General features: G+C 50.1%; 1 long non-coding RNA gene across 1 annotated transcript in view; it reads right to left on the reverse strand.

Moving 5' to 3' along the window:
* Nucleotides 1-12,925, reverse strand: part of LOC142048938 (uncharacterized) — a 497,607-nt gene that overhangs the window by 330,683 nt on the left and 153,999 nt on the right. The window contains exons 5-6 of the long non-coding RNA XR_012657563.1: nucleotides 4,820-4,946; nucleotides 4,331-4,408 (exon numbers count right to left, since the gene is read on the reverse strand). This is a non-coding gene — a long non-coding RNA (uncharacterized LOC142048938). The remainder of the gene's footprint in view (nucleotides 1-4,330; nucleotides 4,409-4,819; nucleotides 4,947-12,925) is intronic.

Consider the following 12,925-nt stretch of genomic DNA (forward strand, 5'->3'; position numbering starts at 1 on the left):
AAGAGCTGGCTTTGTTTCCTGATATCATTGTTTCCAATGATATCAACAAAAGAGATTAAAAAATGCCCTGTACAAAAATCCCTTACTGCCTTGTGTTTACTGGATTTCCTACAGTTAGTTAACTGAGTTCACTTCAACTTCCATGGTGCATTCTATTATGACAGCTTACCAATCCCCATTTCCTACTTAGGAACCATTACCTTGAAGAAAACATAGAAAATCAGTTGTATACAAGAAACGTCACCTTATTTTGCAGGATTTAAGTCAGAAAGACAAAACTCACTCTCGCTCTCCCACTGCTCACAGCCCATCAGCACTGGGATACAGCCTACGCCTCCTTTGCCAAACAGGTATTAGGGGGAATCGTGGCTCTACGTCAGACGAGGCAGCGGGCATGTTGCAGGGGAGACACGCCGGTGCCACGGGAATGGAAGATGTTTAGAATATGTGGAAGGGAGATACTAGCGTGGGAAAAGTTACACCAGTCCTCATTTAGAATCAAAAGAGCAGCCAGGGAAAGCAAAAAAGTGTGAAATGCACACCAGCACCTCCACGAACGTGGACACCAATTTGAAAAGCCAGGCGAAAGCAACGGCAACAAGAACAGCAGCTTGTTCCACAAAAGCTACCTCCAGCTGAGAAGAAGCGCACGCTGCTCTCTAACACGCGAAGCCGCCTGCGAGCACCTTTGTTACAAGGCCTTTATGAAGACAGACCTTTTGGCACCGGCAACACCTCCCAGGACAGCACTGACTGCCAGAGCAGAGACGCCAGCACGGGAAGACTCCTGCACTAAAGCTCTACCACAAAAGAACGCCGGCTGTCCTTGAGCCTCCTTGCAAAATGCAACACAGTGACAACAGAGAGCTTCACATCAACAACAAAGTTTTACCTCACAGTAAAACAAAGAAGGGACCAACAAAACCGATCCCCTTTTTCTAGACTTCTTCCAAAAAGGCTTCCCGGTATTAACGCTTCAATTTTCCATGCAGAAGCTCCTGACACCAAACATTTTCCCACTGCGCTAGGCGCTGCCTTTGCCTATTCTCCTACGCTGCTGCCAACTCGCTCTGGGAATGAACAAAGAGAACCTGCCTCAGCTCACTGGCTCTGAACGCCGCCCTTCTGCCTCGCACAAACCAGGAAAATTGGTGAAATGCCGTTCCATACCTCTGAAACGTGCAACCATTATAAACCAATTGAATAACATTCATGTTCTAAAATCAGATTTACTTTTACAAGAATCCTATTCAAATAATACTCCATTCACGGTTTCAGTTTCCTGCTGCATTTCACATGCGTATCCAAAGGGAATAAGAGATGATCCCAGAAAAATTTAAAAAAAAAAAGAGAAAGAAAATGAAAAAAGAAAAAGAAAACAAATGCCCCCCACCAAATTCTTTCTACGCTTCTGAGTTTGGGTTTTTAATCCCATTCCTTTACTCTCTGAATGACCACACAGCTACCCCTACACTAAAAGGCAGGCACACAAGCCACTATAAATACCCTGTGTTAATCCACCGATGGCTTGACACCTTGCACCAGAGTCCCTCTAAGTCAGTGTTAACCTGTACAACTTAGCTGCCCACGGAAGACAGACCCACACGGAAAAGAGTCCAGAAATTAAGGTGCTCCTTAAAGCCTTCATACAGGAGCGACAAAAACTGCAGAGAGTGATGTTAAGACTAGAGCTGCGTTTTGCTTTTAAAGAGAGTCCGTGTGGCAATCAGACATTCAGGCAGATTAAAACCCCATGTTATGTCACGTCCAGATCTGGAAGGAGGGGTTACAGAATAAATTCAAAACACAGGGGCAGGGGCCAAGTGCCAATTTGTCTCCTTGGTTTCGCTCACCCTGACCCCCGCTCACCACTTGGAAGCTCACAGCCCAACGAGCAATACCTGTGCCCTGTCCATGCTCGTCTCACTCATCCAATAAGGGCAAAAAGACAGGAAGCAAAAGGAAACCAACGGACCAAGCACGCTCGTACTCAAGAGCACTCGTCAGGGCACAACAACAAAAACTCAGAGAAGCTTTGGCTTTATTCCAACACTCATAACCTTTATCACACAACAGGCAACTTTCCCCCCCAAGGCTTCTTCATATTCTTCCCATTCAGAAGTGAGCCCCTGGGTCCTGGTGCAGAAACCCCCCCCTGAGACAACAGCGAGTTACAACTACATTCCATTTCAGATCACTTCGGTAGGCACAGAGTCAAGGCGTGGCGTGATCTCTCCTCCCATTTCCTCTCCCCAGCTTACCTAGATGGCAGAAATAAAACTTAACGGAACTGTCCTTTTTCACAAACAGAATTTCCTCACGGATTATACACCTACGCCAGCACACAGCTTGCCTTTCCACCTAAGCCTCTGAGATTTATCAAGATGATCGCCAAACTAACGCAGTCGAGCACCAACCCAACTCGTCGCTTTAGAAATCACCACCGCACAAACGCTTCCTACCAGTAATCACACTGTAGCGCTACAGACAAACAAAACCCCACCTGGATTCTACCGAGTCCAACCAAATCACGTTCTGGAGAGCCGAGTACTAAGTCACTCTTTCTTTCTTGCACATTCTAAGGTCATAAAAACAGACCGACTCTCCATCTTCCATTAACTTACGCTGACTCCTGTCTACATTCAGATTAGGAGGCGAGGGGACGGGACATCATTTAAGCCTACAGATTAGAGAAGGCAGGAAAAATGAGTAACATTACACCAGTGCATCCCACCTACACGAGCACAATAGTCAATAAGCAGAGATTCAAGGACTTCAGGCTGAAAGGCAATCTTTTAACAACCTGTCAGGTAACTCACTAAAGGCTCTTTTTTCCTCGCCTAAGTCAACAGAAAAATGTGTTCTGCTCTAAAGTCACCTGCTTGCTAGTCCGAGACCCATGGGAATGTGCCTAAGTCTGTTACAGCACAACCACGGAAGCCCGAGAGATGTTCGAGACAGTATTTCTGACGGAAATGATCCATTTCGGACACGTATGTTACAGACACTTTAAAGGGGGGGCAGGGGCGGGTTGTTTTTCACTCTGGCCAAAAAAAGAGACAGCTTTCAAGGCCTTTTTGTGGAAGTGGACAATTAGGTAACTGCCTGCTCTACCATAAAAACAGAAACCTTGTTTTACTATCAGCAAACTCCAAAGATAACGGTACCTTTAAGCCCACCACTGTACATCAAGGTGCTCTCGACTGGAGACTCTGCCGTGACGGCGTGGTGACGCAATACAGGGAAAACACCTCCCGACAAAGTGACGCTCCAAAGCTGTTCCCGAAACGGCATTGTGCAGCACCTGGCAACAGAAAAGCTTCGTTTCTCCCCTGAAAAAGCACCTGCCCTTCCTGGCAGAACAACTGCTTTAACCACTCCTGACGTTCCAGGCTCGTACAGGCAGAGAACACTTCCCTCTGCTTCTTCCAAGCCAACCAGCAGCCCCGTTCCCTTCCGCCAGGAAAACTCCTTTACCACACGGGCGGTGGGAGGCTGCTCACGGACTCCACTGAAACGGTGTGCAGAGAGCCGCTCCCCCGGCACAGCGCTCACTGCCTCCAGCTGAGGACCACACGCCAGCCAGGCCAGCCCATCTCTCCCTGGAAGAGGGGAGGAGGCTGCCTAAAGCAAACTCCCAAGGGAGCACTGAAAACAACTGGAGAATCACAGGCGCTGCCCCTTCCCTTCAAGAGAAGACCCTAACAGAGGAAGACAGGCTTACCGAATTCTGGTCCATGACTGAAAATCCCCCAGCTGAAACCCTCAAGCAACACAGCTTGAAACCAACCACCTTATGATTTTGCATTTCTACCGGACGTTCCTGCACTGCAGAATTCTGACTGCTTGGGGTAAAGATTACAGTCTAGCGATCTAGAGTCCTTATACCATATTCAGCTTGAGTTTGCTAGAAAGCATCCTAATACCTACGGGAATACAAGTCCTAAAGCATACTGCTAAGCCCATCCTTTCCTAAAACTAAGCCAACTCCATTCTAGTTTACTCATTTGGCTTGACACACGCCGCCTTTGGGCAGGGATTTGGACTTCAGCAAGGAATTACCTTCCAATGGGCGCTGCGGGAGTGAATTTAAACTTCTACACATGCTGATTACAGAGAGAATTTAACACATTTCCTTTCACTGAACTACTTGCAACCCGAAGGAAGTATGAGCTCAGTTACTGCACTTACAGGCAGGTAGAGAGACTCTACGTGTTCTTAACAGAAGCCCCGACACCCGCATAGGCACCCAGCTCTACATTCACATCACCTAGAAAGGCAGCCACCTCACCTGCTTAGCCACTCTCAGCAGCTCTCACTGGACACTCACCCGCATCCCAGGAAATGCTTTGCAAATCTGGCGGCAGCGCTCAACAGGGCTGTCCTCTTCCTTCTGTTTGCACTCAGGCTAGAAAGGAAAAAAAAACAGCAGGGTTTGGCTCTCTAACGATGTATCAGAACTAGTTCTGCATGCGATGTTATGATGATACAGGTGAAAACGGACCAGAACAACACTGTGACTTTTTTGAAGACTGCCTTTCATTTCGTCAGCAATCGAGGAGGGCTCAATGACTCGGCATGTTGTTTTAATAGCTCAAGATTGGTGCAGGCTCCTGTCATTGCAAAGTTGAACGATACTAATGCTTTAGGAGTAGAATTTTTCAGATTTTCTTCATAGTTCATCCTTTTTCATCTCTCAAAACCTCATGCACCTGAGCAGCACCAACCTGACACAGCTGATTCTGTGACCCTGTGCTTCAGGGAACCTCCAGGCAATAACAACTTTATAGCAAGACCCAATGTCAAGGAAAATGCTCACCTCTGGAAAACTTCCCACGCAGCACAGAATCTAGGCTTCTCTCATCTTCCCCAAATGCCTCAACAGTCACCTCTGGAAACTGCAGCAGGCTGCTCGTTACCTGAGCCGTTAGGGCTCGCATTCTGCACTGGAAATCAAGGGAAAAATGCAAAAAGAGACTCCTGTCAGCCATCAACGTTTTGGAGATTGACACAAGTTTCATCCGTTTGCCGTGAATAATCTCCTATCCCTCTCCTGTAGCTCTTTTCCTGAACAAAATGGCACTAAGGACAGGTTTGGATCTCACAGCAGAGCAAAAGGAGAACCCTTTGCGTTTCCGATGCCTACGAGGTCACCAACAAAAAGGGATGCAGAGGTATTGACAAGATAAATAACAGGGAAAAAGCACCGAGACTCTGAGTTTGGGTCTACTCACGCACGTTAGGAAGATGCGATCTGAGAAAAAGCAGATTTTCAAAAGCTGCTCAGTAGCAGCTAGAAGTTTCCATTTGTCCTTTCCCTTGCTTTTCTACTTGATTCCTTATTGTCCATTGCCTTCTAGTCGATTTCACGCATCGTTTAGGTCTTCTTCACTTCTGGCATGTTTCTTTTGAACATGGAGGAATACTAAGTTCTTAACTACCTTCACTCTCAAGCTCCTCCACCAAACGTACCGTTGATATTTTCACCTTACAAGCAATACAGGCTTTCAGAGCTCATCAGTTATACGCTAGTTTTCCATATACTGACGATGTAACCAGAACACTGCACTTGAAAACACTGAGGTTTTTCTATACTTAAAGCCTCGTATTCCTTATTCCAGTCCTTCCCTTCCGATCGCCTGTCCTTACCACACCTCTGCAGGATTTCACACACATATCTAGGCCCTTCAGGCAGTTCCCACACTTCTGGAGGTGCTCCACAAAGAGTTCACGTTTCAGTACATCACCTGAGATTTTCCTGTAGAAAACTGAAGAGCTGAAGCGATTTGCAAGATTAAATAGGCGCATTAGGAAGAGATGCTCCCTACACGTGGAAATGCACACTCCTTCCATTAACTGTGTTTGGCAAGGTCTGCAATGCTTCCTGAAAAAGCCTCCGGAAGACAAGGCAGATTTCATTCCCTTGTTCCAACGGCACTGCTTTCTTCACGGACTCTCAAAAGGAAGATAGGAACCGTAGCTCACTCGGCCTGGGTGTTACACCCGCTGACCAAGGCAGGCATCGGACAGAGCCCTTACCCCGTGCCACAGAGCAGTACAGCCAGCCACCTACACGTGCACACACAGCACGTGGCGTTACCTGTGCCGTACGTGTTCTCCTGCAAACAAAGGGTTATGAGTGCTCCTTCCACTCTGCACTGAGAACCTGTTCTCCTTACAGCATAGGGGGTCACAGCTACCTCTGAAGCCCACACTCTGGCAGCAACACCAAGTTATTAAAGGGAAGCGTCTACAGCTAAAGACAATTTATACAAATGGTACTTCTGTGGAGAAAGATTAAGCTCTAAGGGCTGGGCAAGACCCAAATAACAGATATAGCTCAAGGCCAGCGTTGGAATAACAAATCACTCAGGCAAAACATCTCCCATCACTGCAGAGCACAGCAAACTACAAAAACCCACACCAATCTTTAACAGGTACTTCAGAACCAACGTGGTGCAGGTGGGATAAACTAATACTGAGAACAGGTAGATCAATGCTGTGACCAGCAACTGTTATTATCTCGACCCTTCGTGCCCCACGTTGGGCACCAACAAGGACTGCCGTGGTTTAGCCCCGGTCGGCAACTAAACACCGTGCAGCTGCTTGCTCACCCCCCTCACCCCCGTGGGATGGGGGAGAGAACCGGAAGGGTCAAAGTAAGAAAACTCGTGGGCTGAGATAAGAACACTTTCAAAATTAAAAGAAAACACTACTAGGAGTAGAAGAAGTAGCAGTAACACTAATACTAATGCTAATGCTAATGAAAAGCAAAATAACAAGAGACAGAGAGAGAGGTGAAACCCTGGATTAGGGAAAAAAACCAAACAACAAGTGCTGCAATAGCTCAACACCCACCAACAGGTGCTGCCGGTCCCTGAGCTGCAATCGCTGCTTCCCCAGCCAGTCCCCCCCAGTCAATATACTGGGCATGACGTCACATGAGGTGACCCTTTGGTCAGTTTGGATCAGCTCCCCTGGCTGTGCCCCCTCCCCTCCCGCCTTCTTGGGCACCTGGCAGAGCATGAGAGGTGGGGCAAGTCCTTGACTCATACAAGCACCACCCAGCAACAACTGAAACATCAGTGCTTTATCAATATTATTCTCATCCTGAATCCAATACACAGCACTTTACCAGCTACAGTGAAGAAAAGTCACCCTGTCCCACCTAAAACCATGGCAACGTGGCAACACCACAAGCTATAATGTCACCTCAGTGTGGTGGAGAGGCATATCTTTCAGAAGGCTGGAAAACATGACCCTTCAAACAAGGCCAGCGGAGCTGATGCAGAGCTGGGCTGGATGAATACAGAAATGGCAGCAGTAATCCTGTAGCCAGGATGGCATTTCACTGCCTGTCATTTCAGTCACTACACCTGATTCTCTGGCCTCCGTAAATCTTAGGAAGACAGGATACAGAAGAAAAACCTGGAGTACAGGTACCATCTCAGGGCAGAAAAGATGGCTTGGAAAGAGAACCAGCAGCATTTGGTAAGGTGCTAAACTGCTTACTGAGTTTCAGGTTCGGGAAGGATTAACTAGCCCTTCACCACCCCTGCACAAAAGGCAATACGCTTTAGTATCTTGTTCTTTTGCTCTCGCCTGAAAGGGAGATCGTCTCTAGGAAACTAGTAGGAATCACTTGTGAGAGAAACTGCTTGCTTGCACCCCAGCTTTGGGGTGGAAGAACACCAGCCGCATCACCACCACCCCTCCCCCAAATGCAAGAAAGAGTCAAACACTGACAATCAGACTCTTCTGGGATGGGAACAAATTCTAGAGTTCACACTACAGTGCCTATCTGTTAACAAGGAATCTCTCCGTGTACAGGAAACAGGACCTACAACTCGGGCCTCAGAAAAATCAACACCAAGAACAAAATCGAGAGAATCATCTTAGAGGTTACCGTTGTTGCAGTTTGAAGCCCAGGCCCCAAGAGGCCTAGCCATGCCAGTCTGCTTGGGCACAGATCCATCCAAACCTACCCCGTGACAACAAAAACTAAGAGCAGCCGTCGTGGTTTAGCCGGCAGCTCAGCCCCACACAGCCGCTCGCTCACTCCCCCACCGGCAGATGGGGGAGAGAATCAGAAGGGGAACGCTCGTGGGGCGGGACAAGAACAGCTCAATAACTAAAATTAAAAGAAACAACAACAGAAATGCCATGTACAGGAGAACAACGAGAGGCGCAAAGCCCCGGGGGAGGGGGGAACGGAGGGCACAGGGGGAACGAACCGCCGGAACGAACCGCACGCGCCGCAGCCGCTCGCCGCCCGCCGACCCGGCGCCGCGCCGCTCCCGAGCCGCCACCTGCCCCCCCTCACCATACTGGTCATGGTGTCACGTGGCATGGAATGAACCTGCCATTGGCCAGCCGGCGTCAGCCGCCCCCACCATGGCCCCCCCCTCCCAGCCCCCCCCCCCCCCGCCACCCGGCAGAGCGCGTGAAGCTGTAAAGGCAGCCGCCCCCCACGGTGAGGAGAATTAACCCCTTCGCAGCCAAACCAGCACAGCAGCTTTTGGCAAACACCAACCTGATGCGGCAGGAGCGGCAGCAGGAGCCGCCGCCGGGGCGCGGAGCGGCCCCGATGGTCCCGCCGGGCCGGGCCGGGCCGGGCCCCTCCGCGGCGCTCCTGCGGCTGCTGGGTGCAGAGCGGCCCCGATGGTCCCGCCGGGCCGGGCCGGGCCGGGCCCCTCCGCGGCGCTCCTGCGGGTGCTGGGTGCAGAGCGGCCCCGATGGTCCCGCCGGGCCGGGCCGGGCTGGGCCGGGCCGGGCCCCTCCGCGGCGCTCCTGCGGCTGCTGGGCGCGGAGCGGCCCCGATGGTCCCGCCGGGCCGGGCCGGACCCCTCCGCGGCGCTCCTGCGGCTGCTGGGTGCAGAGCGGCCCCGATGGTCCTGCCGGGCCGGGCCGGACCCCTCCGCGGCGCTCCTGCGGCTGCTGGGTGCGGAGCGGCCCCGATGGTCCCACCGGGCCGGGCCGGGCCGGGCCCCTCCGCGGCGCTCCTGCGGCCGTTTCTTGGCCAATGCTCAGACATGCAGAAGAGCAGAGAGGGCACAGCTCGGGCTCGGTGATGTGCCCTGGGGCTCTCTGCCTTGCAAAGCCGTCTTTGCCAGACCCTGCGAGCCTGTGCTGCTTCCAGTGCCTGCTGCAAAGCCCGCGGGCTCTCTGGGGCTGAGTTCAGAGCTGGTGTGAGCTCCAGGGAATCCTTTCTCCCGACAGCTCCACGCATGGTTGCTATTGGATCACCGTGGTCCAGGCACCCAGGAACTGTCTGCACGATGCCTCTGAGTGGAAGGGAGAGAAGAGTGCCATGCAGCAATCCCGCGTTTCAACTACATTCACTGCATCCGTGAATGAAGAAGTATCTGAAAAAGTATATGGAAATATTTCACGGGAGCTGCTCTGTTCTGTTTGTTTACAGACGTGGCTGGAGGCAATGGACATCCAGCTTCCCGGCTGGCTTCCAGAGCTGACGCGCAGGGAGATCGCATGGGTACGTCGTGGCTTTTGACTTCCTTTGAGAGCTGCCAGCTCAAAGCCCAAGTGTGAGCGAGGCATCTCCTGCGGGTGTGAGAGCACAGACCTGCGGGTGCGTGCCGTGTCATTAGGCGATCCCCACCTATGCTCCCCTATTCGGTTATGGTGGCGGATACCCCAGCGTAGGATGAAAACTTCTCATGGCTGTTTGGTTGCAGATGTGGCTCCGACTCCTCGGCTGGGTCCTGCGCTGGAGCTCACCTGGCACCCCAGGGGTGAGTCGTCAGTCTTGGCTGACTTCACAGACTAAGCACTCCTTTTCAGTATTTGATCAGAGGGAAATTGAACGGGATACTTTCTGTTAAGCTCCTCAAAGAGCAAAGTATAAAGGTGAAATAGGCAAACCTAAGTACAAACAAGATGATGACATGCAATCTCCTAGTCTCTCAGCACGTCAGGTTTTGCTGTGTACTGGTAAACTGGGAAGTGCCTAGTGCTGACATTTTTCTCTGTGAACGGCACGTTGCTTGCACTAGAGATGAGCTGCACCCCCAAACGCCCAGGCTTTGTTTCTAAGTGTTAACGTCTTTTGCTTCCTGAAGATACCATGTTCCTGATGAGGAACAGTTACTTCTAATTAAACAGACCATCCTTCTTTCTAAAGAGATGGACCACCAGACTGTGCAGAACGAAGAGCTTCAGGAAGGAGGCAGTCCCACGGTGCCAGGCTCCGATGAAAATCCAGCAGCGATTCAATCAACAGGCATGCCAGGTAATCCTGTCCCCCAGTCCTCCAGGGTCACATATCAAAATCACTGGGGGTCTGCAGGGTCCTCCCCTGGTGCCCGCTACTGCACATCGTGTCAGTAGCCAAACCCTTAGTAAAGAGCAAGTGTTCTAAAAGAAGGCTTTACCCTTCTCTCCTTTTGGCAGTGCTGTCCGACCCCGGGGAAGCCCACCACGCCAGCATATACGACTTCTTTCAAAAGAACCCAGGTACTGAGCAGTCTTGCAGGGGCCATAAGTGGGACACGCTCCGGAAAACTGGAGGCATGCCCGCGTGCACATGCTGGAGAAAAGGCCAAGGGGGAGAGCAAGGTTCAGGTGTCTCCTGAGAGGGCCTGACTCCGTCCCCTCGGGGGGTGGGTCCTGTGGGGAGGGAGAGCTGCGGGTGGCACTCCCTGATGCTGGGGTGGGCTTTGTCCGTCTCACTCAAAGGGGCGATGGGTCAAACAGCTGCGCTCCCCCACGTGCTCTCCACCTGGCCTCATGAGTGCTCCCAAAGGGTCAGAGTGAGCCTCCAGGCAGCGGCATGAGCCGCCTTGCAAAGCAAAGGTGGGCGAGCGCAAAGGAATTGTGTGCAGGTGTGAAGGGTCACCAAGAAGGGGGAGCAAACCTGTGTCACGGGGAAAACTGGATTATGGCCATGCCAGAGCGTAAGCAAAGCTGAGAGGAGTAAGAGAGGCTCCAGAGTGCGTTGAGTTGCAACAGCCTTGGGAGTTTCTTTTGCTTCTCCTGAAGCCAAGGAAATGTTGCAGCCCCAGGATGTTCACTGCTTCACAGACACTAACAAAGTGAGAGGGGACATTTCCTGGCAATGTCAGGCCTCCTGTGAGAGGAGCAGTAGTGTGCAGGACACACTAACACACAGAATCATTCCTCCAGGCGTGGATGACAAGAAGGACACTAATGCCATGGATCCAAAAGATTTCTGTTTCTACTGCATAGAAGGCGCCGTGGCGGTCTTGGGCTCCGAGTGACCCTGCCTGGACAAGAGCAGACCCCGCAACACGTGTGCCTGGAAAAGCAGCCGCCGGCCATGGAGCACCGGCGGGAAACAGCTGTTGTCATCATTTTGGATTTCAGTAAAGCTTTCAATACTGTCTGTCACAGTCTCCTTGCTTCTGACATCATAGGTGCCTGAGTAGGTGCTAGGCCTGAGGAAGGCCCCTGGCGTCTCCACCTGCGTCTTAAGTCACAGGTGCCTGAGTAGGTGCTAGGCCTGAGGAAGGCCCCTGGCTTCTGCAGCTGCTTGTGATGTGCTGGTGTCGTGGTTCAGCCTCAGCTGGCAACTCAACACCATGCAGCCGCTCGCTTCGCTCCCCCCACCCCTGTGGGATGGGGAAGGGAATTGGAAGAGCAAAAGAACTTGTGGGTTGAGATACGCACAGTTTAATAATTACAATAAAATAATAATTATAATAATGACATATTAATGATTAAGATAATAATGACAATAATAATAATAATATAATAAAATGGAAGAGGAAAAAAAAAAAGGAAAAAACCCCACAGAAACAGAATAGGATAGTGAGTAACACCAAAAAAACAGATAATAACAACCCCACAAGTTATGAGAAAACTTGCAAAAGAAAAGCAGGAGCAAACACATTGGGGTGTAGGTGCTATAGTGTCGAGTTTAAAAACATCTGTAGTGCGTATAGACATGACAAGAGTAGTTAAATCCATAATAACTGTCTAATCTGTGCTAGAAATAATCCCCTGAACCAAAAGAAACCACCTTTAAGAAAAACAAAACAAAGAAATTCTCCCAAAGATTATTAGCAAATTAAGTTTTCTGAGTTACCCAGCCAAAATAGATCTAAGTATTTGTTAGTGCTGACTGGCCAATTTTCTGGATGGCCAGAAGCCTTCTCTTGCTGCACCAACAAAGCCAAAGAAATAGTTAAGATATTGCTGAAAAAATAATACCAAGATTTAGAGTGCCAATGGGAATGTCCTCTGATAGAGGACCACATTTTTTTGCAGGTGTAGTTCAACAAATCAGTAAAATTTTGAGCATAAAATGGGACCTGCGTACGCCCTGGAGACCACAATCAAGTAAGAAATTTGAGAGGATGAACCAAACACTAAACTGATATAGTGGAATATTATTGATCTAAGATGGAAACATTGAAAAGATGATTACCTCAAAACTTCCAAAGGGGGGAAATGTAAGCAGAGCGATGGAATTAACCAACCACGGATGTTGCTCTACTCCTTGTACAGCCCTACCCAACTGGACGCTACGTCTGGGGACAGGGAGTACACCAATCAGTGTAGTCTTTGACCTGTATTTTAGTCCCTAGGTAAGCATTAATGCGAACAAAACAACAGACAATGTGTTTCTGTCAGAAAAGGATGACAAAATGTGGTTCCGTGTAGCGGACTGAGAAAACTGGCCAGGACTGCCAAGATTAAGAGCCAAGTAGGTAAAAGGTAATTCCGGCAGGGGGAGATCGCGACCACCGACTCAGGGACCACCGACCCAAGTAACACCACCTACTCAAAAGAGAACAATGGAAGAGGACAACCGAGCCTGCGCAGTAATTTACATAGGGAACGAGCAAGTTTGTGCCAATCAGTAGAAAGGACAATAATGAATATGTATGAATATGTACATTTTTGATCTCTAAATCCTATGGGAAAGGTGTGTAAGGTACGCACG

The sequence above is a fragment of the Phalacrocorax aristotelis genome, chromosome 29 (genome assembly GCF_949628215.1).
Source record: "Phalacrocorax aristotelis chromosome 29, bGulAri2.1, whole genome shotgun sequence".
Classification (NCBI taxonomy): Eukaryota; Metazoa; Chordata; class Aves; order Suliformes; family Phalacrocoracidae; genus Phalacrocorax; species Phalacrocorax aristotelis.